Source organism: Convolutriloba macropyga, chromosome 8, assembly GCF_964194025.1.
Source record: "Convolutriloba macropyga chromosome 8, txConMacr16.3, whole genome shotgun sequence".
Taxonomy (NCBI): Eukaryota; Metazoa; Xenacoelomorpha; order Acoela; family Convolutidae; genus Convolutriloba; species Convolutriloba macropyga.
The window spans coordinates 15,176,811-15,203,922 of record NC_134475.1 but is presented as its reverse complement, the minus strand read 5'-3'; the positions used below and the strand labels follow the sequence as shown (position 1 = coordinate 15,203,922).

Sequence of the window (27,112 nt, the reverse complement as noted above, 5' to 3'; positions counted from 1 at the left end):
CACACGGGCCATTAAGACATGACCATGACCCGAGAGGCTTTAGCCAAATATGTTAAATGTGTTGCTCTTGAACAAAAAAGTGCTTTTCCATCGGTTTTTTTCGTTGTTGGTATTTTTGCTTCGTGGTTTATTTCCCATATAAAATTGAGTGGGCTCTTTCCGTGGCTTTTTCCGAAATCTACGGAATTTTGCTCATTCAGCGACTCGGTAAAAGGCCGAATCTGTCAAATATATGCCTGTACTAATGAGCATTATGCAGAGTTGACTTGTTGGAGTTTGAGAACTGGCTTTGGATCCCCCCTTGTTTTTGGTTTGAATTATATCTCATAATCTATACATCTTAACTGCACTGAATACGCATTTAAATGTGCATGAAACACATATGGATACTTGATCGATTTCAAACCTAAATTAGTTCACGCATAAATGTCTATCTGAATTAAAAATGTACTTTACATTATCATTGTTATCAATCAATTCTAATCAATTAATCTTTCTTTTTTCCATTTTTCTTTTGGTTGATACGATATAATCAAAGAATTGAAAGGCTAATTTATGTTTACTTTCGATTAACCTGTTCATAAATTTGAACTTTGTGTATGCCGAAAACTTAGATCATTAACTAAGCGTACATTTTAATTGATTTAGCATTTGCTGTTTAAAAGCAGCCAACCCTAGTTCAAATCCGATGATTATCTTGCGAGAAGATCTGGTAACATTCTTACATGAACATAGCAAGATCATACATAATCATACCAGAGACTTACATGAATCTTGCAAGATTAAACGTAATCATACCAAAGAAATAGCATGACTCTTGCAAGAAATCTGTCTTTCTTGGAAGATTCTTAAGATAACAGTCGGAGTCGGACTAGGGTAGCGAACATTTTCATTTTAACATTCAAAATGCGGCATCAATCTAACATCGTCAAATTTTCCTCGGTATTACTAGGTTTGAGTTTATACATGGGAGATGGTTTAAACTATTCTGTCCTTGGACCTCTCTTCCCCACAGAAGCGGCGATTCACAAACATGTTTCTACCACTTTTGTTGGAGTCATAACTGGAACGTTTGATGCGGCCAACTTTATAGCTACAATATCTTTGTCTTCCGTATTTTCGCCTGTCAATCAGAAATTCTTTTTCTGCACAGGGGCCCTGATAACATCAACATGCAATGCATTGTTCGGATTAATGGGATATAGGGAAGTGTTTCCTTTTAATGTTGTTGGATTTCTTGAATCTTTGTTTAGAATATAATACTTGTATAAATAGCGGATCCATTACGTATCAAAGGTGCTAGTTACTCAAGTTTTTCACTTTTATTTAGGGCAAGATTTATTCAGAAAATTTTATTCAGGAGTTCAGATTTGCTTCAAGTTTTGATGCATCTGTAAGTTATCCAAACGCCTGTTCTTGAGCAAGACTGGACCACAGAGACAATACTCTGTCCCTCTTGTCTACACCCGTTGTCACACATGTTCACACTGTCACTATTGTCCAAGATTACTAACCGCGACAGTTAGCAACGTATCAATTTGATCTAAATAAAAAAATAATCTAAGTGCTGTTCAAATACAAATGACCCTCTCGATGCAAGCAATCTTCTTATTAAAAAGACATTTAGTGGTTTTTGTGACTACCTATATGACAGCTCTGAAGAATGATAATAACGTCTCCAAATTGAATATCAAATAATTGATAGTTAATTAAGATCGTGCAAAAATATTTCAAGCTGACTGAAAGCTAAAATTGTTATTCAACAATACAAGTTACGCAACAATAATACAAATTAATTTTTTAAAAGTGGACAAAAAAATCAAGTTCTATGAAAAATTTTGAGGCTAAATTGCCAACTTTACAAACCGAAAAAACAAGAAACGTACAAAATTAGCAAACCGGGTTTTTACTACGTCATTACAATTAAATTAGACTAACTAAACTCTAGGAGGCAGAAAAACTGGAAACAGCGGAAAAACTGAAAACAGGAAAAACTGCATTTGACTACAAAACTTGAATATAAAAAATTCTTTTTTTTTCAGAGACAACTGAAATCAAACTCTATCATTAGTTCGTCTTTTGTGATGATGGTTATTGATGTTGCTTTTTTCGCTGGTGTTGATTTTTTAATGTATTTATTAATGTTAATGTTGTTATTTTTGATCCTGTTTCCTGTTGTTGTTGCTGTTGTTGTTATGGTTGTTTTTGTTGTTGTTGTTTTGTTGTTGTTGTTGTTGTTGTTGTTGTTGCTGTTGTTGTTATTGTTGTTGGTGCTGTTGTTACTGCTGCTGACAAAACTCGGCCAGAAATAGGTCCAAAACGCCTGAGAAGAACAAAATAAAAGGTTGATAATCAGGAACAAAATACATGAAAAATCATAAGAATACATAAAAAACATTAAATAATTAAAACACATGTGAACAAAGTAAAGAGAAATTAGCATCGGTTTGCTATTTATAGGAGACACCTAGCACCTTATCTCGTGAACTGCAAACTTTTACTTTAAAGGTGAACAAAGAACAGGTATGGTATATAGAGTAGTAAGTATTCACTGATTATTACGTAAGTGAAATTAATTTACGGTGAAAAATAGCTTCCTACAAGTAATCCATAAGGATAAAATGATGAAGAGTTCTGAGGTTCCAAACAAACTCTGGAAGCAGATGTTCTCCGAAAAAAAATCAATGTCACAGAAAAGATCAAATGATCAGTTATGTTTCAATATGTGAACTGCTGTTAATTTGGCGAAGGATTGAGATTGCTATGCAGATAACTTTAGTTGCTGTACAAAATTGGTTATTTTGTTTTATAATATTCGGCTTTTAAAATTATGTTTTAAGTGTTCGTTCCACCAGGCCAATAATTTTTTGGTTACTCATAAGGACTTCAAAATTGTCCTCACTTATTTAGTAAGTTTCTTTTTTCACTTTGCATTCGAACTAATCAGTGCTTACAATGAAGACAAGTCGAACAAAAAAATTATTGTATAATACCATGACATTGTATTTGAAAAATAAATCAAATCGTTCAGGCGCCTGGTTTTCTCCAAGGTTTCAGAGGTCGGACATTTAGGAAATTAATCGACGCTCGACATGAATAATTTCACTTGCTTTTTCAAAAATCATTTAGAACGTAACCATTCTTGAGATTCCTGATAAGGAAAGACACTCTTTACGAATGGCTTGAAAACGGTTTAATTGGTTTGAATGGTTTGTCCAATGGAAAGGCGGACTTCATGAAACACCACAATAGAGCATTCACGTCGCTCTTTTAATTAAATTAAATTAAATTCGTTTTCAGAAGCTAAGGACATATTCTCCACTCAGCACAAACATATCACAAAATTCCAGCAGGTCATCAAAAGGCTTCAAAGAAGCCTAGTTTTGTGATGCCTTGAAGCAGTTTAAAGGTTCTTAACCAGAAACTTTTCTCCAAATTTAACAAAAATTGACTATTTGACAAAAACAGTGTTAAATACAAACACATAAACTTAAAGAAATAAAGCTCAATAAAACTTGCAGGGTAGTTCGGCCTTGCCTTAAATGTAACAATGAACACACATAGAGATAATGTTTTCCAGTTTGTTCCTGTTCATTGTTTTTATACTTTTTGCAAAAAGGGAATCGTACTTCAGCACGATATTGAGCATTTTCCTTACCTTTACGCAAACAGATTTAGAACTAGAGCCAGTTGCGTTATTAGATGGTTGAATTGATCTACTCCTACTTCTCAATTTTGATACCTTCTCAGGTTAAACACAAGTTATTATTTAATCTCCTTCAAGGGGCTATTATTTCTCATAGTGACTATTGAAGTCAAGATTTCTTTCAAATGCAGTTACTTTACAGTTAGAATCTGATTACGTTATCTCACAGCACAACTTGACCCGCGTTTTTGCATATAATTCTACCCAAAAGATTCAGCTTAGATTCCAGGGTCTCTAGGGCTGTTATGCATGCCGTGCCATACAAAAGCACAGCATATTGAAGAACTGTTTGTAAATACGCCTATTAAAAAAACAAAAACTTTGAAAACTTCAGCAGTTGCTTCAACCGAGAAAACGAACTTATAATTTTATTCATTTTTTCAATTATGTACCGAGCATGCTCGGTAAATTTCAAATGGTTGTCAATAAAACCCCAAGGTATCTTACATAAAGTTTTCGTTCAAAAGTTTTATCATATATTTTTATAGGTGGAAAGCGAGCTTGATTACTCCTTTTACATCTACTAAAAAAATTTTTAATTGTTTTTTTTCATTTTATTGTCATGGATTTATTAGTCAACCAACCGACAACGTCGTTTACGAGTTCCTGATAACGTATTTTTATGTTCATTTTGTTCATCAGAAGTTCTATGTCATCACCAAATAGTATATTGTCAAGACCATTGGAAAATTGAGTGATCTCATTTATATAGAAAATGAAAAGTAGAGGCCCCAGAACTAACAACTCTGGCACCTCAGCTTTGATATTTTTCCAGGATGATTACCTATTCTAAATCTCTGACCTCGGTTTGATGGAAAAGAAGACATCAGTTTTTTTTACCGGTCCTCTGAAGCTCAGATCAAGAAGTACATTCAGCAGGTGTTTATGGTTCAGAGTATCAGAAACTTTTCATAAATCCCAAAATGATGCTCTTTTTGCTAGATTCTTCTTTTTCTATGACTATTGTATTTCAGACGTTAGCATGAAAAGAGCGTTGATCTTGAGAATTTTTCTGCTGAAGCCGTTTTGTTTTTGAGATAGAACATTTTTATTGTCAAGAAAACTGCTTTTTTGAGCAAATGTTTTTTTTCAAACAATTTGGTCACTGTAGGGAGGATAAAACTAGGCCGAAAATGTTTGGATCAACAAAAATTCACAATTTATGGAGGGGAATAACTATTACTTTTCGAAAATTCTGTGAACACGCGCTTCCTGATGCAGTCATTAAATAGTACTTTGAGTACAAGAACGAGCGCAAAACATAATTTTTTGTTGATAAAAATAATAACACAGTTATGATCTTGTGAAATCTTGTGTGGCAATTTCTGAATTATTTTTGACAAAATTGTTTCGTTTATGAAGCTTAAAAACATTGAGTGTTTTGTTCTGATTGATCTCATTATTTGGTTTTAACTGGTAGAAGTAGGTGTTAACTAAGATCCAACTGCAAAAAAAAACAACTGAACAGTTTGACAGAGCTCTTGTTAATGTCTATGCTGAATTTGGAGTTTCCTTCAACATCACATATTCCCTTAAAGAAGCTTTTGGTTTGTTTGCGAAGGAATTAAATTTTTTGGATAAAAATTCCCTTCCTTTTTATTCAAATAGTTTTTCAACCTGTTTTGTATCCAATTCTACTTCACTTTACTTTATTCAAATTTGTCATTTAGAACAATTTGTTAGGGGTAATTTTTCAATGAAGCTAAGATTTTACTCCGTTATCCACTCAACTTTGTTTGTTTGCAGTTGGTTTGTTTTGATACTTTATTTCGAATAAACGGATTTATGGTAGCCTCCAAGAGCCCCTGAAAGTTTATAAAATCAGCGCTTAAATAATCTTTACCGTAGCGTTCTTCGAGAAATTTGCCTAAGACAAGATTTAGTTTAAAACGATGTTTGTCAGAATTGACGAATCATTAAGTGTTTTCCAGAGCCTCACAGTGCAGGTTAGTTCTGCATCCAATTGTAGTTTGCAATTATTTTTAACGTGCCATAATACCGTGTAATTGTCAGTGACTGTTGTCTTTACGAAAAAGGTCTCAATGTTATGACTATAATAAGCTACATCAATGCTGCCTTTACTGGTGAATTTTTCCCATGTGCTGCAAATTGTTTCAATTACGCAAAACAGGCGCATAGAGAACGTTTTTGAAACTATTAATAGGCATTGTTGGTTATGGTCAACATTAGTTAGAATCTGATTACGTTATCTCACAGCACAACTTGACCCGCGTTTTTGCATATAATTCTACCCAAAAGATTCAGCTTAGATTCCAGGGTCTCTAGGGCTGTTATGCATGCCGTGCCATACAAAAGCACAGCATATTGAAGAACTGTTTGTAAATACGCCTATTAAAAAAAACAAAAACTTTGAAAACTTCAGCAGTTGCTTCAACCGAGAAAACGAACTTATAATTTTATTCATTTTTTCAATTATGTACCGAGCATGCTCGGTAAATTTCAAATGGTTGTCAATAAAACCCCAAGGTATCTTACATAAAGTTTTCGTTCAAAAGTTTTATCATATATTTTTATAGGTGGAAAGCGAGCTTGATTACTCCTTTTACATCTACTAAAAAAATTTTTAATTGTTTTTTTTCATTTTATTGTCATGGATTTATTAGTCAACCAACCGACAACGTCGTTTACGAGTTCCTGATAACGTATTTTTATGTTCATTTTGTTCATCAGAAGTTCTATGTCATCACCAAATAGTATATTGTCAAGACCATTGGAAAATTGAGTGATCTCATTTATATAGAAAATGAAAAGTAGAGGCCCCAGAACTAACAACTCTGGCACCTCAGCTTTGATATTTTTCCAGGATGATTACCTATTCTAAATCTCTGACCTCGGTTTGATGGAAAAGAAGACATCAGTTTTTTTTACCGGTCCTCTGAAGCTCAGATCAAGAAGTACATTCAGCAGGTGTTTATGGTTCAGAGTATCAGAAACTTTTCATAAATCCCAAAATGATGCTCTTTTTGCTAGATTCTTCTTTTTCTATGACTATTGTATTTCAGACGTTAGCATGAAAAGAGCGTTGATCTTGAGAATTTTTCTGCTGAAGCCGTTTTGTTTTTGAGATAGAACATTTTTATTGTCAAGAAAACTGCTTTTTTGAGCAAATGTTTTTTTTCAAACAATTTGGTCACTGTAGGGAGGATAAAACTAGGCCGAAAATGTTTGGATCAACAAAAATTCACAATTTATGGAGGGGAATAACTATTACTTTTCGAAAATTCTGTGAACACGCGCTTCCTGATGCAGTCATTAAATAGTACTTTGAGTACAAGAACGAGCGCAAAACATAATTTTTTGTTGATAAAAATAATAACACAGATATGATCTTGTGAAATCTTGTGTGGCAATTTCTGAATTATTTTTGACAAAATTGTTTCGTTTATGAAGCTTAAAAACATTGAGTGTTTTGTTCTGATTGATCTCATTATTTGGTTTTAACTGGTAGAAGTAGGTGTTAACTAAGATCCAACTGCAAAAAAAAACAACTGAACAGTTTGACAGAGCTCTTGTTAATGTCTATGCTGAATTTGCAGTTTCCTTCAACATCACGTATTCCCTTAAAGAAGCTTTTGGTTTGTTTGCGTAGGAATTAAATTTTTTGGATAAAAATTCCCTTTCTTTTTATTCAAATAGTTTTTCAACCTGTTTTGTATCCAATTCTACTTCATTTTACTTTATTCAAATTTGTCATTTAGAACAATTTGTTAGGGGTAATTTTTCAATGAAGCTAAGATTTTACTTCGTTATCCACTCAACTTTGTTTGTTTGAAGTTGGTTTGTTTTGATACTTTATTTCGAACAAACGGATTTATGGTAGCCTCCAAGAGCCCCTGAAAGTTTATAAAATCAGCGCTTAAATAATCTTTACCGTAGCGTTCTTCGAGAAATTTGCCTAAGACAAGATTTAGTTTAAAACGATGTTTGTCAGAATTGACGAATCATTAAGTGTTTTCCAGAGCCTCACAGTGCAGGTTAGTTCTGCATCCAATTGTAGTTTGCAATTATTTATAACGTGCAATAATACCGTGTAATTGTCAGTGACTGTTGTCTTTACGAAAAAGGTCTCAATGTCATGACTATAATAAGCCACATCAATGCTGCCTTTACTGGTGAATTTTTCCCATGTGCTGCAAATTGTTTCAATTACGCAAAACAGGCGCATAGAGAACGTTTTTGAAGCTATTAATAGGCATTGTTGGTTATGGTCAACATTAAGACTATCACATAGGAAAAGGATATCTTCAGGTTTTAATTCAACTTTTTCGAGGTAGTTTTGAAGTATTTCTGTAAAATTTTTTAATGGATGTGTTTGTTTTCATGTAAGTGTATGTGATTAAGACACTTCTTTTTTATCTTAAATTGTACAGAAAAAAATCTGACAGAAATTGTTTCTTTAACTGGCTACTTTGAGCAAATTAATATTTTTTGGTATATAGATTGCAACTCCTCTTTTTGTTTCTTTGTTACCTGCAGTTAGTTTTTGATAGCCACTTGTTTCAAAACATTGTGTGTCGCAATTGCCATTGAGTCATGCTTTAGTTAAACATATTACAACAAACTCATCAAAATTTTTACGTATTGATCTAATATTATGAAAAAAAATTATTCCTTCATTTGCGACCATTATCATGGTTTTGAACAAAAAGACAAGGTTTCTGTTGTTATACGTTTTCCTTGATTTGCAGAATAAACATAGAGAAGAATCCTCATTTTACTTATTAAAAACCTATTTTAAAAAAGATCTTGTTTAGTGACAGAAGATAGATAAAAAATAACTTTTTTCTTTTCACAAAAGCTGCGAATGTTGGATACCTTCAACCAATTCAAAAAACCGTAAACAATGGAAATTTCATTTTATCCGTAACGGAAAAGGCTCAACGCCTGCGTATATCGCATGAAGAGAACCCCGCACTGAAATAATTATAAAAGTTGCGCAGCTTTTAAATAGGCCTGTTAGAGAGTTGTAGTCTTATTGGAGTTTGTTGTAGGCAGCATAAAGTCAGTGCGTTGAGTCACAATTATTGATGATCAATCTCAACTGTCCCATATTCCAGGCTCCAATCAATGCTTGAATGCACTGTTATCGATGTGATAATTCTTAAGTACATTTTGCCGCCTAATTGTTGTAAACTTGATTTCTTCGACACGTTTGAATCATAATCATCGAAAACAAGCTAAACAAAGGTGCACGTGGCGAAACAAAAGAAATGATTGAATAAAGAAATTGAAACAAGGATCTTATTTTGAAACAACAAAACCCAAGGAATTGAAAAGGAAAGACGACATCGGCAACTCCCCCGACCGGGACTAGATGGCCAATGTCATTTGGCGCTCCGATAACAAACACAAAGAATCGTCAACCCTTCAAGTCTTCACCCCAGATGTGTAGGGAACTGGGTGGAATGAGCTACAGTTACTGATGCAGAATTAAGGATAACATTGCCAAATCGAATCAAATTGGAACTGGGGCAAATGTGAACAAAAGCTGCCTTCAGAAGAACATCAGAGGGGATAGGAGACCGTCAATCTTAGCAGAATTTGTCAACGTTCAGATAAGACTTATTTAATATTAACTTTGAGCAATGTGCAAATTTATAATATTTAACTTCTCGGGGCCTTAGAAAGCTACCCCCCCCTGAAGAGACTTAATCAAAAATTAACAACAGGGTTTGCGTAACTATAACTCAAGATCTTTCCCGTATTTTTTTTGAAAAACAGGTTTCAGTGAAGCAATTGTTAAAATTATTAGCATTCTTAAATTGTTATATTACAAAGTTCGGGTCCGGCGAATTATGTTACAAAGTCTACATCATCCGAGCAGCCATCACGACCCGAGTAGTGCCCACCACGAGCGAGCAAAGCGCAGCAGTGCCCACCACGAGCCAGCACGACCCAGAAGTGCCCGCCACAAGCCAGCACGACCCCAGTAGTGCCAGCCACGAGCCAGCACGACCCAGCAGTGCCCGCCACGAGCCAGCACGACCCAGCAGTGCCCGCCACAAGCCAGCACGACCCCAGTAGTGCCAGCCACGAGCCAGCACGACCCAGCAGTGCCCGCCACAAGCCAGCACGACCCCAGTAGTGCCAGCCACGAGCCAGCACGACCCAGCAGTGCCCGCCACGAGCCAGCACGACCCAGCAGTGCCCGCCACGAGCCAACACGACCCAGCAGTGCCCGCCACGAGCCAGCACGACCCAGCAGCGCCCGACGCGAGCCAGCACGACCCCAGCAGTGCCCGCCACGAGCCAGCACGACCCAGCAGTGCCCGCAACGAGCCAGTACGACCCAGCAGTGCCCGCCACGAGCCAGCACGACCCAGCAGTGCCCGCCACGAGCCAGCACGACCCAGCAGTGCCCGCCACGAGCCAGCACGACCCAGTAGTGCCCGCCACGAGCCAGCACGACCCAGCAGTGCCCGCCACGAGCCAGCACGACCCCAGTAGTGCCCGACACGAGCCAGCAAAAGCCAGCAGTGCCCGCCACGAGCCAGCACGACCCAGCAGTGCCCGCCACGAGCCTACACGACCCAGTAGTGCCCGCCACGAGCCAGCACGACCCCAGTAGTGCCAGCCACGAGCCAGCACGACCCAGCAGTGCACGCCACGAGCCAGCACGACCCCAGCAGTGCCCGCCACGAGCCAGCACGACCCAGCAGTGCCCGCAACGAGCCAGTACGACCCAGCAGTGCCCGCCACGAGCCAGCACGGCCCAGCAGTGCCCGCCACGAGCCAGCACGACCCAGAAGTGCCCGCCACAAGCCAGCACGACCCCAGTAGTGCCAGCCACGAGCCAGCACGACCCAGCAGTGCCCGCCACGAGCCAGCACGACCCAGCAGTGCCCGCCACAAGCCAGCACGACCCCAGTAGTGCCAGCCACGAGCCAGCACGACGCAGCAGTGCCCGCCACAAGCCAGCACGACCCCAGTAGTGCCAGCCACGAGCCAGCACGACCCAGCAGTGCCCGCCACGAGCCAGCACGACCCAGCAGTGCCCGCCACGAGCCAGCACGTCCCAGCAGCGCCCGCCACGAGCCAGCACGACCCCAGCAGTGCCCGCCACGAGCCAGCACGACCCAGCAGTGCCCGCAACGAGCCAGTACGACCCAGCAGTGCCCGCCACGAGCCAGCACGACCCAGCAGTGCCCGCCACGAGCCAGCACGACCCAGCAGTGCCCGCCACGAGCCAGCACGACCCAGTAGTGCCCGCCACGAGCCAGCACGACCCAGCAGTGCCCGCCACGAGCCAGCACGACCCCAGTAGTGCCCGACACGAGCCAGCAAAACCCAGCAGTGCCCGCCACGAGCCAGCACGACCCAGCAGTGCCCGCCACGAGCCTACACGACCCAGTAGTGCCCGCCACGAGCCAGCACGACCCCAGTAGTGCCAGCCACGAGCCAGCACGACCCAGCAGTGCCCGCCACGAGCCAGCACGAACCCAGCAGTGCCCGCCACGAGCCAGCACGACCCAGCAGTGCCCGCAACGAGCCAGTACGACCCAGCAGTGCCCGCCACGAGCCAGCACGGCCCAGCAGTGCCCGCCACGAGCCAGCACGAACCAGCAGTGCCCGCCACGAGCCAGCACGACCCAGTAGTGCCCGCCACGAGCCAGCGCGACCCAGCAGTGCCCACCACGAGCCAGCACGACCCCAGTAGTGCCCGACACGAGCCAGCAAAACCCAGCAGTGCCCGCCACGAGCCAACACGACCCAGCAGTGCCCGCCACAAGCAAGCACGACCCAGCAGTACCCGCCACGAGCAAGCACGACCCAGCAGTACCCACCACGAGCCAGCACGACCCAGCAGTGCCCGCCACGAGCCAGCACGACCCAGCAGTGCCCGCCACAAGTCAGCACGACCCCAGTAGTGCCAGCCACGAGCCAGCACGACCCAACAGTGCCCGCCACGAGCCAGCACGACCCAGCAGTGCCCGCCACGAGCCAGCACGACCCAGCAGTGCCCGCCACGAGCCAGCACGACCCAGCAGTGCCCGCCACGAGCCAGCAGTGCCCGCCACGAGCCAGCACGACCCAGCAGTGCTCGCCACGAGACAGCACGACCCAGCAGTGCCCGCAACGAGCCAGCACGACCCAGCAGTGTCCGCCACGAGCCAGCACGACCCAGCAGTGCCCGCCACGAGCCAGCACGACCCCAGTAGTGCCCTTCACGAGCCAGTACGACCCAGCTGTGCCCGCCACGATCCAGCACGCCCCGAGTAGTGCCCACCACGAGCGAGCAAAGCGCAGCAGTGCCCACCACGAGCCAGCACGACCCAGCAGTGCCCGCTACGAGCCAGCACGACAAAGCAGTGCCCGCCACGAGCCAGCACGACACAGCAGTGCCCGCCACGAGCCAGCACGACCCAGCAGTGCCAGCCACGAGCCAGCACGACCCAGCAGTGCCCGCCACGAGCAAGCACGACCCAGGTCACCAAAGTTCCCCCCAAGGTCACCCAGAGTGCCCACCAAGGTCACCCAACTTGACCACACCTGACTCCAAGGTCACTTTTAAGTGCCTCCCAAGGTCACCTAGAGTGCCCCCAAAGTCAACAAAGTGCCCTACAAGGTCACACAAAGAGCCCCCCAAGGTCACCAAAGTGCCCCCCAAGGTCACCCAACTTGACCACACCTGACTCCAAGGTCACACGAAGTGCCCCACAAGGTCACCGAAGTGCCCCCCAAGGTCACCCAGAGTGCCCCCAAATTCAACAAAGTCCCCTCCAAGGTCACACAAAGTGCCCCCCAAGGTCACACGAAGTGCCCCCCAAGGTCACTTAAGTGCCCCCCAAGGTCACCTAGAGTGCCCCCAAAGTCAACAAAGTGCCCTACAAGGTCACACAAAGAGCCCCCCAAAGTCACCAAAGTGCCCCCCAAGGTCACCCAACTTGACCACACCTGACTCCAAGGTCACACGAAGTGCCCCACAAGGTCACCAAAGTGCCCCCCAAGGTCACCCAGAGTGCCCCCAAATTCAACAAAGTCCCCTCCAAGGTCACACAAAGTGCCCCCCAAGGTCACACGAAGTGCCCCCCAAGGTCACTTAAGTGCCCCCCAAGGTCACCTAGAGTGCCCCCAAAGTCAACAAAGTGCCCTACAAGGTCACACAAAGAGCCCCCCAAAGTCACCAAAGTGCCCCCCAAGGTCACCCAACTTGACCACACCTAACTCCAAGGTCACACGAAGTGCCCCACAAGGTCACCAAAGTGCCCCCCAAGGTCACCCAGAGTGCCCCCAAATTCAACAAAGTGCCCTACAAGGTCACACAAAGAGCCCCCCAAGGTCACCAAAGTGCCCCCCAAGGTCACCCAGAGTGCCCCCATATTCAACAAAGTCCCCTCCAAGGTCACACAAAGTGCCCCCCAAGGTCACACGAAGTGCCCCCCAAGGTCACTTAAGCGCCCCCCAAGGTCACCTAGAGTGCCCCCAAAGTCAACAAAGTGCCCTACAAGGTCACACAAAGAGCCCCCCAAGGTCACCAAAGTGCCCCCCAAGGTCACCAAAGCGGCCCTCAAGGTCACCCAGTTTGACCACACTTGACCCCAAGGTCACACGAATTGCCCCCCAAGGTCACCAAAGTGCCCCCCAAGGTCACCCAAGTGCCCCCCAAGGTCAACCAACTTGACCACACCTGACTCCAAGGTCACACAAACTGCCCACCCAAGGTCATCAAAGTGCCCCCCAAGGTCACCCAAGTTGACCACACCTGACCCCAAGGTCGCTAAAGTGCCCCCCAAAGGTCAATCAAATTAGTCAAATTAGCCCCCCAATAGTCACTCCATCAACCCCAAAGGTCACCAAAATTGAACCACCTAACCGTATTTTGTGACACCAAAAGCCATTAGAGTGGATTTTGAAAGCGCTTTCAGACTGAACCAATTTACACAAACTGCTGCTCCTTACAAAGTTTGAGAAAATGAGGACAAATTTGTCAAGAAAAATAAAAGCGAATAACGGCAAGCAAAACATCAGCAGCACCGTCAAGCTTTTTAAACAACGATTAAAGACAACGCAGCTACTATTTCGAGAGATCAAAAAACAAATTTCAGATGATCTGGAGCCTGAAATAATCTTACAAACATATCAAGAGTTCAAAAAGCTGATGGAACAAGCTGAAGTACTCATTGACGTCATGACGCAATCTGAAAGCACTCAAGTGGTAGAACCTCTCGAAGAAGCGGAAGAACTCACGTCGATGAAAATTGAAATTATGCAAACCGTCAAACAGCACGAGATCACGAAGAGACAGCTTCGGTCGAGAGCAAGCAGTCGCTCATCAATACACAGCTCCGCTTGGGCACACTTTTGATGCAGCCCAGAACCAAGAAAAAATCGAAGACCAGCTAAATAACTTTGTCAACTCGACCAACAGCGTACTTTACGAGCTGAGAAATAGAAACATTCAAAGAGTTGTATCACGCAATGAGGAAAAGCAGAACAAGGATCAAAACCCAACCGAACCAGACAAAACGTCACAACTAGATCAACCCGGAGTTTCTGATGCTTTTCAGCTTCAAGGATCAGGCGATTATGATATCTCAAAAGAAAATCAAAAGTCTTTAGTCTCTAGCCACCAGATAACTACACCGACAAGCCAATATCATCCATTCGACGCCTATAGGAAAGCTAACGAGGCCAATTTTGAGCCCTCATACTATCAGTCAATTTTCCGTGCTGATCAACAACAGAAAAATCATTCTCCATTGAGACAAGAGGACCCTAACAGACAGTTGGACAAAAATGTTGACAATAGACCAACTATGATCATTTCCCTGGATCATTCACCTACAAGTAGCGCTATGCCAAAAACAACAAACGAAGCCTCAGGTCCTCTAAATAATAGCCCTAGTCTTCAACTAACAGAAAACTGCGTTCGCGATGCAAACAGCCTACTGCTGAATCAACAAAACACCATAAGGAATTCTGAGAATGAAATAGTGAACATTAACACCAACAGCCATCATGCGTTCTCAAACACCAACCCTATTAGGACAAATCAAGTCGAATCCAACAATGAAATGCCGGCCCCCCCTTTAACAACCAATCGCCCGTATTTCATTGGGAGCGAAGAAACAGGCAACATGAATCCAACAAACACTTCTCCACTAAGCAAGAACAGCTATCAGAAAAGAGATCGGACTTACATTGCGCAAGCTAACGGATCAACAGCTGCCACGGAAATTTTTAGTGTGCCAGCTGAAACAAAAAAAAAGCTTCGATACGAACCACATCAAATATGTTGCCCCTGGAGCCGTGGCACATCAACAAAATGTTCTCACCAATAACTTCCAAAACACAACGCTCGGTCGTGAACACTTTTATAACGAAACTGACGCAGGAAGAAATCCCGAAAACCCCGCAGAACAACAAGGTAACTACGCTACAACCCAACCAGCCCTCAATGGTTACTACGCGTATCCAGGAGAATATCAGAACTACCATAACCACAATCAACACCAGCCCTTCTTTCGAATTAACCACCGCTCGGTCAAGCTCCCAGACATTCGCGTAAATAAGTTTGACGGAGATCCTCTGAAATGGAATGAGTGGTCTAGTATGTTTTCATCAATAATCCACAATAATCGCGACATCTCGGACACTGAAAGAATGAGCTACCTGCAGTCCCTAGTCATTGGTTCAGCAAAAGAGGCCGTATCTGGATACTTGTGCAACCCAGGTTTTTATCACGAAGCGTTGTCGGAACTGGAACGCCGCTTTGGAAACCCGCAGCACGTCGTATCAGCCTTAACCAAAGAACTAGAGCTATGGCAACGACCACAAGCAAGCGATCACGCGTCTTTGATCAGCTATGCGTCCTTTCTACGCAAACTGGTTCAAACATTCAACGCCCATGGATTCTATGCCGATTTGAAGTCAACATACTTAGTTCGGATAGCACGAGATAAATTACCATGGTCTTTGAAAATGAAGTGGAGCGAACACATTGTAGATATCAATAGTACCTTCCCAGGAATAGAAGACCTCTCAAATTGGATGGATAGACAAGCTAGAGCTTGTGAACAGCTACAGGAGTCCGTATCTTTCCAAAATCAACCGAATGATAACGGAAAACAAACAAATTTTAATCGGCGAGACAAAAACAACCACCACAATGGAAATAACAACCATCAATCCAAGTTCTTTAATCAAAACATAAACGACAACAAAAGATACGGCAACAGAAACTTGAACACGAACGGTAGTTTCAGAAAAGGAAGCGAGCCAGTCAATAATTATAGTCACCATAACGTGCGACGAGACAATATTGGAGGAACATCACAGTTTATGAACAACAGCGGAAGTACTACCCCGAACAACAACAGCGGAAGTACTACCTCGAACAACAACCGAATTTCCGAAAGAAATTCTTCCAACACTCAGCAAACTAAGAGCAAGAAATGCCCAGTAGATCAAGGCGACCACTACATTGGAAAATGTTCTAAATTTTTGCAGATGTCACCATCTGAGCGAAATTCGGAAGTGAAGAAAAATCTGCTCTGCTACAACTGTCTAAGTCCCAATCACAATGCCAAAAATTGCCCATCAAAAGTATTATGTAGACACTGCTCACGCAAGCATCATTCAATGCTACACGATAAAAACTATAGCCCTAATCAGAAAACAAACATCACACAACACGAATTGCCCCTTTGTGAATCGTTCGAAGATATAAATAGCGGAACAAAACCGCCAAGTTATACACCTGTCTTCCCGAGGAGAATTCGAAATCAATTGCCAATGATACCCATCAAACTATTTGGACGCAATGAGCACTTCGAGTGCTACGCGCTATTGGACAGCTGCAGCACAATCTCTTATGCTTTCGATCCAATGGTTATCAAATTGAATGCACCACAAACAAGCTCGGAAACGACTCTGAACGTCTCAACAGCTTTTGGCGACTCTTCTATGGAAGCAAAGCTAGTACAGCTTGACATCGGGCTTTTTCGGAGCCAACGACCATTGTTCCGTCTAAACTACGTTTACTCAATTAAAAATTGGCACTTCGATGACGCGCCCGTGACACAGTTAAATGAGGTATGCAGCAAGTACCCACATTTACAACACATCAACTTCCCGCAACTGGAAAACAACAAAATCCAAGTCCTGCTTGGAATTGATGCAACACAGTACATCCTTGAGCGAGAGTTCTTGCAGGGTCCTAAAAACACTCCATTTGCCATTCGCAGTCTACTTGGGTGGACCATAACAGGCCCCATTAAACTTGACAATGACAAACCCGAAAAAACAAACTTTCTGTCAGATAGTTTTGAGGCTTTTGATAGGGAAATGACTTTTTCAACAGAAGATGATGAAGACCCTTTAGCCGAATCCGTGACCAGTTTCTGGAAAATTGACACAGCTGGAACGGAAAATGAAGACGAAATTTCCCTCTCCAAGAACGACCAAAGGGCAGTAGAAATACTTAACAACACAGTGAGACATACAGGAGAAAGATATGAAATCGGTCTCCTCTGGAGAGAAAAAGTTACCCTTGAGAACAATTACCCCGTAGCAAAAGCTCAGGTCCAAAGCATTGACAAAAAACTCAAGAAAGACAAAGCCTTGAAAGATATGTATCAGAAAACACTCGACACTGACCTTAAAAAAGGATATGTCAAATCAGTGACTTTCAGTGACACTACACCCGATCGCGTCTGGTACCTACCACACCATCCTGTTACCAACCCCAATAAACCGGGAAAGGTGCGCCGTGTCTCAAACGCTGCATCAACATTCAAAGGAAATTCACTGAATAGCAATCTTCTCACAGGACCCGACCTACTAAACAATCTTGTCGGGCTCTTACTTCGATTTAGAGAAAAACCTGTTGCTATCACGGCTGATATTGAAGCCATGTTTATGCAGGTCGGCATTATAGAAACAGATCAACCCTCCATGAGATTTCTGTGGCCAACTGAGCGAAGTATAAAACAATTCCAGTACACCCGCCTAATCTTCGGCGCTCGATGCTCGCCAACAACAGCAATTTTTGTTCTTCAAAAAACTGCTAGCGATTTCTCACCAAACCAGGCCGTTAAGGATTTAGTCTACAACAGTTTTTATATGGACGATTTTGTACACTCGTTCGATACAATTCAAAACGCTAAAGATAAGACAGCTCTGCTTAAGAAAACGCTTTCGAAAGGCGGGTTCAATTTGACAAAATTTGTCTCAAACGAAAGATCCGCTATACAAGATCTTGACGACAGCAAAGAAAACGACGAAAATTGTCATCGAGTGCTTGGAGTTCACTGGAATAAGTCAGTTGACAGATTATTTCACAAAAAACCATCAAAGTTTGACAACAACGGTAACAGCTATTCAATCAGGAAACTTCTGTCGCTAATCGCCTGTCTTTTTGATCCATTAGGCATTATAGCCCCGCTAGTAATTACACTAAAGATTATTCTACAGGATGTATGGAAAGAAGGACTAGCGTGGGATGACCCTTTGCCGCTCGAAAAACGGATTCTGATCCAAAAATGGATTGACAAATATCAATCTGCACCACCTATTGAACTTCCTCGCTGCATAAATCCCAAATCATCAGCAAATGAACTACATGAACTCCACATATTCAGCGACGCCTCGCAACTAGCTTATGGAGCTGTAGCTTACATCAGAACTTCTTCAGAAAATGACGTTTCATGCTCGTTTCTCATAAGCAAAGCCAAGGTTGCTCCAATCAAGCAGCTCAGTATTCCTAAAATGGAGCTCCAGGCCGCAGTTCTTGGAACCCGCTTAGCTAGGTTCGTTAAAACGCACCAAAATATTTTGTTCAAGGAAACCGTCTTTTGGTGTGACAGCACAGCAGTCCTAGCGTGGATTAAGAGCTCGGACAAGCTTAAAGTTTATGTGTCCAACAGGGTGCGCGAAATTCAAGAAAACTCATCATCTGATAGCTGGTATCACATCAGTGGCAAGCATAACCCAGCCGATCACGTATCTCGCGGTATTGATCCAGATGAGCTGCCAAAACTTTGGCTAACTCCACCCTCGTTTTTGTTTGAACCAAAAGACAGCTGGAACAAGATACTCAGCGCGGAGAAAACAAACGTAACAACAATACAACAACCAGTAAAAGCAGTCATTGACATCGAGAGATTCTCGAAGTGGACCAAGCTACTCAAAGCAACCGCACAAGTCTTTCGTTTCCTGGACATAAATAAAACCAAGCAAAAAAGAGCTCTCAACTGTACGGATATTGAGAAATCGAGAAGTCATCTGTTCAAAGCGTCACAACAAAACTCTTTCGGTACCTCAATCTGCTTGATGAAGCAGAAGAAATCTCTTCCAACGAAAGACAAACTTCTACAGCTCTCCCCGTTTCTTCAAGACAACATTTTACGTGTTGGCGGCAGAACCAAAAGGAGTACATTGTGTTACAACACGAAACACCCAATTATTCTAAACGCAAAAGAGTTCATTACTCGGCTCTTTCTAATCAAATGCCACGAAATCTGTATGCATTTTGGAACTGAATATGTGAAGAACTATGTACAACAAAACTTTTACGTGTTTGGTCTTCGAGACGCCTTCGCAGTATCACCTACAGGTGCTTTGATTGCAGACGATTCAAAGGCCAAGGACTTCAACCACCCATGGCGGATCTACCCGAAATCAGATTTCCACAAGACCAGTCTCCTGTAGTTTTTACAAACGTTGGAATCGACTATATTGGCCCCTTTACTGTTATTCAGCGGGACAAAGAAGAAAAAGCCTATATCTGCCTCTTCAATTGTCTAGTCACACGAGCTGTGCACTTGGAAGTGACAGAAGACTTAACGACAACCACTTGCATGACGGCCATCCGAAGATTTATCGCCAGACGCGGACAACCTCGACTCTTTCTCAGTGACAATGGTAGCAACTTTCTTGGAGCCAGAAAACAGATACGAAGACAACCCCTCAAACTTGACCATGAGTTCATTAGACAGAAACTAATGAACGATTCCGTCGAATGGCGTCTAAACCCTCCTTCTGCTCCCCATTTCGGCGGGGTGTGGGAAAGGCTCGTTCAAATTGTAAAACGTGCTCTTCTCTTGAATCTGGGATCTGCGAAGTTGACATGGGACGTCTTCTCCACCATTGTTATCGAAACAGAGAGTCTTGTCAATGCGAGACCTTTAACACACGTTAGAAGTGACATCGAGGACGAGGACCCGTTGACACCCAACCACTTTCTGATTGGTAGAGCGTTTCCCAATGTCCCAGCGTGTGTCTTCAAAGAGACTCCCACAATCCAGACGAAGACGTGGACCCAAGTGCGACAACGACTCGAAGCAATCTGGAAAAGACTTCTAAAAGAGTACATTCCAACCCTGAACACAAGGAAGAAGTGGTTAAAGCCTGATGCCAAGTTGGAAGTGAATGACGTCGTTTGGGTTTTGGAAGAATGGACCCCAAGAGGAATTTGGCCCCTGGGACGCGTGACAAGGACATTCACTGGCCCCGACAAAACAGCTAGGTCATGTGAAGTAAAAACTGCTTTAGGCTTCTTAACCCGACCAGCTGTTAAACTTGCACATGTTTTCCCAAAAACACCCCCGGCAGGTTAGGTAGGCCCCGAGTATGTTATCGATGTGATAATTCTTAAGTACATTTTGCCGCCTAATTGTTGTAAACTTGATTTCTTCGACACGTTTGAATCATAATCATCGAAAACAAGCTAAACAAAGGTGCACGTGGCGAAACAAAAGAAATGATTGAATAAAGAAATTGAAACAAGGATCTTATTTTGAAACAACAAAACCCAAGGAATTGAAAAGGAAAGACGACATCGGCAACTCCCCCGACCGGGACTAGATGGCCAATGTCATGCACAAGTAGAAAATCTCCATAATTTTCTGTTTCTAGGAGCAAAGGTTATATTGTGAAATTGGCTTTTCTAAACTCTTTCAAAGCAAAAACGGCCTTTTGTATGCAGGCTGTCAAAAATAAAGCATGGCGATCAAAATAATTAAAAACAAGTTAATTGATTTCTGGCAAAAAAATTAGTATATAATATATATTGTACATAAAATATATAAAAAACATGTGTATAAAAACAATTTTTGGATTGTTCAAATTTCATTGACAACGCCAACAAGTCTATCTCTGTTGACAACGCCTGACTATATGCCACTGCATGTACGTCTGTTTTCAGCATTTTCGACCATATGCCGACATTTGGACTTTTTTTTAATTATCTTGCTCCTCTACTAGTAGTGTCTTTCCTGCACCATCTTGTTCTTGCTTTCCGTCCTCTCATTCTGTTGGTATATACCAAGCATATTAATCTCAGTGTCTTATCAGCTATTACTGAAGCTTGCAATTTCGCAACATGAGGTTTTTTTGAGGTCAACCAAAGCAATCGAACAGTAACCACGTTCCTCGACATGTGACGATGTAATGAAAATTAATGGCTAGTGGGTAAAAAATTTTCCGCCCCTAGCCGCGCGTGCTGTTTTGTACAAGGTAATGTGCTATTTAACGAAAAATAGTTTGTAAGTTGGGGTCATAAAAAACAATAGGGGGTGAAACCGAATGGATGCAAATTCTACGAATAGATCACTTTTTTACGATGAGTAGTTTTGTAAAAAATATTGCGAAAAAAAACCGCGGGAGGAAAATTGCGACGTGAAAGGAAACATTTCTCGATAGTGTCGGAGGTGTGCCCTATACCATAGTATGCATCTTAGTTCGACTGGTTAGTGGTACTGGTGCCTCGATGCTTTGGTCAACTGGTGCTGCCGTACTTGTTCCAATTTACCCGGAGTGGTCTGGCAGAATTACAAGTCTAATCGAAACATTTCTATCATTCGGACTGTTGATTGGACCTATGATTGGAAGCTACCTTTATTCTATTGGGGGTTATTCTGTTCCTTTTGCTTTTGCAGCTCTTTGTCAAATTATTTTAGCTATGATTTGTATATTTTGTCTGCCAAACAAGTGTGTGGAGAGTTATGACGATGGATCTCATTTGCCTAATTTCGGCTCTATTAATTTTGAAGGGAACTATTTCATTTCCCCACAAAAGTACATTCTGATCATCTCTATCTCTATAATTGATAATTTTACTTTTTCATTAATGTTATAAACTGTAATGGATATAGTCCCACTTTTATTAGCTGTAAAACCCACAATCAATGTAAGAGAGCATTAGTTTATCGGCGAATGACAGTCAAAGCAAAATTGTTGTTAATGGGCGGGGGGGGGGGCTTGGGGAGGTGAAAATGTTTCCTTAACTTAAGAAAAATCAGAAAGCATAAGAGATGACAAAAGATATACGTTTATCCACTTCTCAACTCGCCCAGCTGTTCTTCTTGCTAGCTTACCAATTATTTGCCATTCGCTTAATTATGGATTCATAGATGTAGCAGGGATCGAAGAACTCCAGTTCTTCCTCAAAAAAGTCTTGAAATCCCAAATTTCGATCAAGATTACTGAGAAATTATGCTATTTTCTTGAAATTTCACTAAAAAAATTTGAATATTTTTTGTTCACTATACAATGGCTAGTGTTGTATAACTGTGGTTGTGTAACAAGCCTAACAGAAATGGCCACAACTTACCGACCATTTTCAGGTATTTCTTATCAGTTTAAATTTAGTCCACTTTTATGATACTGAAGATACAAAGGTGGAAAACAGCCATGAAATAGACTGAAAATTTGGCACCGGTAGACGCTTGTAATGATGACGTACTGAGTTGCCGCGGGCCAATAACGGCAAAATCCAGAAACATAAATACAAAAATACAAAACATGGTACATTCTGATACTTTGGTACAAAAATTGTTACAAAAATACAATACATAATGCAATAGGCGCGGCAGACAATTTTGATTACATAAAATTGTCTGTGTATAATATTGTGCTTAATTTCATCTTTTAAACGGCGAAGTAGAAGACAACTGAGACTTTTATACAAATTTTTGTGTCTAGTTTTTTTTGGCTAGTTTAGTTATAGTGATGAATTTTTATCTAAGAACTCATTGGTTGTCTCAGCTTCGACAACGGCGCCATCTTGCTAGAAAAATTAAAGACTCCTCAATTCAAGAGATCGTGTATTGCAAACCCGATACAAAAAACAAGTATGCAAACGAAATTGAGCTGTATATAAGTTGGCGCAATTACAAAATGAAATTAGAAGAAATTACAATTTTTTGATTTACTAAAGAATTAGCGTTCGAAAAATAAAAAAATAGAAATTTGTCAAAAAAATCTGACATCCTTTGTGACGACCAAAAGGTTAAAAGACTGCTAAATGGCTATGGAATGAGAGTGATATCAGTCAACTTAGCCATATAAAGCACGTGAGCCCCAGCACTGTTATGGAGTTTGAATATTTAGTAGAACATCTTAAAGACATCCAAATATTTGTAAATAAGAGCAACCATTTTTTTCTCTGTGTGCAAAGAGGAAACATAGATCACAAAGAGGAAACTTTTAGTAACTGTCTGTTGCCAAACGCTGCTAAAATGGAAATTAGAATTATCATCGCAACAAACGAAAAACTTTTAAGATTACTTTCTCAAGTTTAGATTCTGGCCCATTAATTAAATTTTGTTTTAGGATGCAGTTACATCATTTTATTGGCCTCTATAATGCTTTTCGAGCACAATTTTTTATCCAATTAATGCTTGAAAAATATGGCTAAGATAATCACAATCTGAGAAATGAGTGGGCATCAAATCTAACGCAAGTTTCGTTCTCACAATTTTTTAAAAAAATTTTGAACTGAAGAGAAAAAAGCGGTCAAACGCATCTAATTACTTTTTTCAATTTGCTTCTCTGATTTCATTTTTTCAAGTTCTATTCTTTCAACGCTTTAATTCCCTCTAAAAATTTATTTTTAAGACGTGAGAATAATTTTCGGCCATTAAAATTTTAGTAGTATTTTATGAAGACCGGTATCTGTTTTGTTTTTTCAACCTTTTTTGAAGCACTTGCAAAACTTGACTGGGAATTTTAATTTTTCTTGGTATTTTTTCGTGCTACAGTAAAAAAACAAAATAATAGCATGCCCAATGAAAATTTGGAAAACGTTTCAAAAAATTTGAAAAAAGAAAACAAAGTAGTTTTACACATACAACAATAACGCACAAACACACACAAACAACCCACAACACAAACCACAGAGAACACCCGGACAACACACAAAAGCACACACATATAATTTCAAGAAATTTGCGATTTTTGCATAATCGCAGCAAAACATCATTAGGCCACAGCGGCTTGTTTTCAATTGTTTATATATACATATATATATATATATATATATATATATATATATATATATATATATATATATATATATATATATATATATATATATATATGTATATATATATATATATATATATGTATATATATATATATATATATATATATATATATATATATATATATATATATATATATATATATATAATATATATATATATATATATATATATATATATATATATATATATATATATATATATTATGATAAAAGCATAGACGAAAAAGAGAGAGTGCATATGAGAGGGAAACTGTGGGAGGTAAATAGAGAGAGAAACGGAGAAAAAAATTTGAGACCATATTAGACAAAATAAAGTAATGCAGAAAATCAAAGTTTTTTTGATTTTGTTATTATTGCTGGTTTGTCAAAGTTTCATGCCAAATAAGTGGTAAGTCGTTTTTAACTTCAAGATCTTAAGCTGAGTTTTTGAGGTTTCCTTAACGACATTTTCCCAAATTTAAATTAAAAGATGCTACATAGTTGACTATTCATCCTCAACAGTGATTAAAACTGTAACGCCACAGTTTGTTGGAAAATTCACTGATAATAAGTATTCATTGAGAGCACAGTCAATGATCGCTATTGAATGCAAGTTTAGTTGTTCCAATAAATTGGTCTTTAGCCAGTTAATTGCAATCATCTGTTGACATCTCTCAATTAATTTCTTCAATGAACTTTCAATTGTTGAAAAATTGCATAGATAAAAACAGCCTGTTGGCTTTTTTTGCAGTTGTCAAACGTTTCAATTGGAGTACAAGAACATTTACTGATAATTTTTTGCTTGCATGAACGTTTTAAAATATACAGATGATTGAGCTATAATAGATCTAATAGCAGAACAATAAGGTCAAAATTTATCAATTTCGTACGTTCTTGGTCTCATTCTATCGATTGGATCAAACTATACTGAAGGGCGAAAAGAAGTTCGCTCCCCCTAATTTTACGAAATAAAAGGTCAGTTTATGAGGCAATATTACTCCAACTTAAAATCACATCTTGAAATTGACCATTGATCCCCTATACTTCATCTCGCCTACTTATGAATTTCAGATAAAACAACGTTCACCTATCAGAAATTTGGACGTAAAGGTGATGAACTTCATCCAAATTTTACTGTACAAAGAAAATTTTCTGAAAATGTGATATGTTTTCATGCTTGTTAAACTATAATCGAGTTCGCTGTTACATTGAGGGTTCGCTGATTCATTAGAGGGAGAAAAGAAGTGATGCAAATGTAATAGTGTGTCAACTTTTTCTCTTCTGAGACTTGGATGGAGTTGATTGATTTTACATTGGCTAACTATTGAGTTATTAATACGTATTATCCAATTTCTACAGCTAGGACCACTGGCGTAGGAGATCAATGGCTTGAAAATTTTTTTCAAACTCTGATAACAAGTTGAAGTAGTATTGCATCAAAATTTGTAATTTTACTCCCAGAAAACTACGGGTTGCTAACTTACTCTCCACGTTCAGTATTTTATTTCCTTGTTCAGTTTCGAATCTGAACAAAACATATGTTTCGAACAGATGATATGCACAAGTCACTTATCGCGATTTCTGAATGGTATAAACGGTGATTGAAATTTTAAACACAAAATTTATTGGAACGTGAACTAAATATGTTTGTTTTTTTTTCTTGAGACACATAGTCATTATCGCAATTGATTGAAAATTGGTCTAACAATTTTCTAACAATTAAAAGTTATTTCTCAAAGAGGCAGAACAAGAAGCTTTTCGTACCAGTTGCTCCCTACCTTTTGGACAAATTTGGAGTTAAAGGCGATACTGCTGGCTACTATTTTCTCGCGTTCACAGGAATGAACGCCGCTTCTTCGCTTTTGTTTGGGTGGTTAGTTGATCGAGGTCATGCAGGACAAATTTACCTCATCTCAGATTTAGGGGCATTTCTTGGACTCCTTATGTTAGCGTTACCAGGTGCAATAAAATCGATTGAATCTGAGATTTGGCTGGTAATGTGGCTGGTTGTTTTGGGTGCAGCGTCTGCTGGGGGCACGACTTCAATTTATTTAATTTACGAGACTCTCGCATACAAGAGCGGCTTCAAAAATGACAAGAGAGTGAAATTGTTGGCTCCATCCTTGTTGAATGTATGTTTTGCGTGTGGTCGAATATTAGGACCAGTATTTGTGGGAGGAATGTTTATGGAACATTTTGGGTATTATCCCAGTTGCCTTCTTCTAACTGGACTCATGTTACTGTCCAGCATGTTATGTGCTTATGTACTAATTACCAATTCCATGCTGCGAAAAATATATTACACAAAATAAGAATATAGAAAATTAACATACAATTATTGTCTTTTTGCCTTAAAAAAGGACGCTTACACGCTAAACAAAACTCTGGCCGAATTCAAGAACTCATTGTCTCAGATTAAGGTTTCCCTCATACATTGCGGAATTGAACTCCGAAATGCTGACTTTTCAGAAAACTTTGTTGCCCAAGAGTAAGCACTTTTCAGCGCAAAAGAAGGTCTCCATTACGTCTTCTCCCCTTATGAATAGGTCAGACGAGCTCAAACAATATACAGCTCTAAAAATGTTAGTTGGCAAACACTCATTTTGAGTGGCAAATATGAGTTTAAAAATCAGCAAACTGTCCTGACTACCCGCCAAAACTTCATATTAATGGGTAAAATTAGCTCGAATATCACACGTTACTTTCTTTACCCAAGTCTGTTGATTAATGTCTGGAAGGGGTCTAATTATTGCTTAAGTCTGATCTAGATGGAGTACAAAAAACGAATTTCTAAAGATGAGTTAAAAACGAGCTGACATATTTAAAACGAGTACGTAACGAACAAAGACCTTTAAAATGAGTTGGCAACAAACTGAAAGCATTAAAACGAGTACGTAATAAGCAGCCCTGCTGAAAACAAGGTATAGTCTTATAATAGCTTAATTTCGTTTCGACAGTCTGCTCAAAAACTATTTCTTAAGGAGTACTTAAAAAAAGCTCAAGCCTGACTATCAACGAGTTGATTATGACTGATTTTAGTCTTGTCATACGGTATGGATATTATCAGCAGAGTATCCATTACCGTATTTTAGTTCATCTTCAGGTAATCGTCCCATTTCAAGGGCAATTGCTTCATTTAG

General features: G+C 40.6%; 1 pseudogene; it reads left to right on the top strand.

Annotated features, from left to right (window-relative positions):
- The first annotated feature begins 906 nt into the window (after window positions 1–906).
- Window positions 907–26,284, top strand: LOC142344965 (MFS-type transporter SLC18B1-like; annotated as a pseudogene).
- Window positions 26,285–27,112: the final 828 nt, after the last annotated feature.